Here is a 2,221-nt window from a genome sequence, read left to right as displayed (position 1 = left end):
GGTGTTCGGAGGGCTCTCGAGATCGTGTATTCGAGAATTAGATCAAATACACCGTACAATATAATTTATGTAAGAAAAACATATAAATTAATACTGCAATCAATATAAAATATTATATTAAATGCCTTACCTGATTCGCAGTTGTTCGTGAATTATGTTATAGGAATTTTAGTTTTTAGGTGACACATAGTAATACTTCAAATATACAAATCGAAATAAAAAACGCACTGATTTTGGCTTAACATAAGAAGTCCAGTTGTCGCTCGTTGAAATCGGTATTGATATTTTGAGAGGTTGTTACTCGGTGGCTGGTGTCAGTGGCGCCGAACCTATAACCCAAGAGAGGCGACCGCCCCCCCTTTTTTTTGGTGGATGAGGTCGTGGGGGTCCGTGGGTACCCCAGCAAACAACTTATGAATTATGTTCCTAATAAGCTATTAATGTATACATAATATGTATTACATATGCAGCACTGAAGCAAGCGTAAACGGAGGTGGTGGTCCGTATGACTTTTTACTTGCCCCCCCCCCCCTTTGAAAATATAGTTCGGCGCCACTGGTCTTGCGAGACAGCAAGACCAAGACCAATTTTGATCAACACTACCGTCTGTTTATCCGTCCGGGTGTCACAACCGCTTTTCTCCGAATCTATAAGAACTATACTGTTGAAACTTGGTATGTAGATGTATTCTATGAACCGCATTAAGATTTTCACACAAAAATAGAAAAAAAAAAATTTGGGGGTTCCTCATACTTAGAACTGAAACTCAAAAATTTTTTTTCATCCAACTTATTTGTGTGAGGTATTTATGGATAAGTCTTCAAAAATGATATTGAGGTTTCTAATATCATTTTTTTCCGTGTAGAAGAGGATAATAAGAGGATAATAAATCTAAAAAAAATATATGATGTACATTACCATGCACACTTTCAATAAAAATTGGTTTGAACGAGATATAGTAAGTAGTTTTTTTAAATAAATAAATAAGTGAATAAGTAAATAATAATATTATAATTCGCGCGGGGCGTGGGTTGATCAGTACCGGATGCGGAGCGCGAGGGAGGCAGGTTCCCGGCTGCGCTTATCCGAGCGGGTAATATTATTATAATATTAGAAATGACTTCTGCTGGACCTGGTGGTAAATCCAAAGCTCGTACTGGCTGAACGAAACGACTAATATTTATGTTACTTGCTGCTACGGAGCACTTTCATGTTCGAGCCCGACTCGCACTTGGCCACTTTTTTTTTTCTGTTAATTAAAAAGAGTTTTGATAGAGATTTTTTTATTTATTATAATTAGTTAGTTATTGAATAGTAAAATTTAAGACGTATGGAGGGAATAATTTTCTTAGGTACCATTTGACCATATAACATTTATTTTTGCTTATCAAGAATGTATAGGTAGGTACATTTTTTTTATGTGCTTGGAGTTTTATTTCATTAGGAACTACAAAACGATGAAAATATAAACATTTAATGCATAAAAAGAAAATGAAATATGTACAACTATTATTAATTATATTATTATTATTAATATGAGATAAACAAAACAATGTTTAATATGAATAACGACCCATTCCTTTTTTTTTTTCATAAAGGGAGGTTTTCTTAGCATACCACCTATGACATTTCTGCTTACCACTATAGTGGTACGTGTACCATAGATTGAGAAATGCTGATATAAGGGTTAAATGAAAACAACACCATTAACTTATAAAATATATTATTTTATTTTATTTTTGCTTCCCAAACTTATTATAAATATTTATTTGTATTCAAACACATAATAAATTACAAAAAGGTGGGTAAGTGGATGTCGCTCTGCTGTACAGTAGGTTAGAAGTGGGTCACTGTATAATGGACAGTATTAAATTTGAATTCAATGATATAATATCACTGTATAAGAAAAACGATTCTGAGCGGAGACGGTATATCAGTCTATGTATTAGACATATATATACTTATCTATGGTATTAAAAAAAAATTGACCTATAATAGGTACCTATAATAAATTCCAAATTAATCATATCATAATATCTATTAGGTACTTATAAGTTATAACGCGTTATACATCAACAAAAAACCGTGGTAAAATCATAGATATATAATAGTATACTTTAGAAGTTTAAAGTACCCACGAATAATATAGTACATCACACAAAATACTAAAAGAGTTATCCTAGGTTTTAATATGTAATTCGTCAAATTTGTACTTAAAATG

This window comes from Acyrthosiphon pisum, chromosome X (genome assembly GCF_005508785.2).
Source record: "Acyrthosiphon pisum isolate AL4f chromosome X, pea_aphid_22Mar2018_4r6ur, whole genome shotgun sequence".
NCBI lineage: Eukaryota > Metazoa > Arthropoda > Insecta > Hemiptera > Aphididae > Acyrthosiphon > Acyrthosiphon pisum.
Note: the sequence above shows the minus strand (reverse complement) of the source record.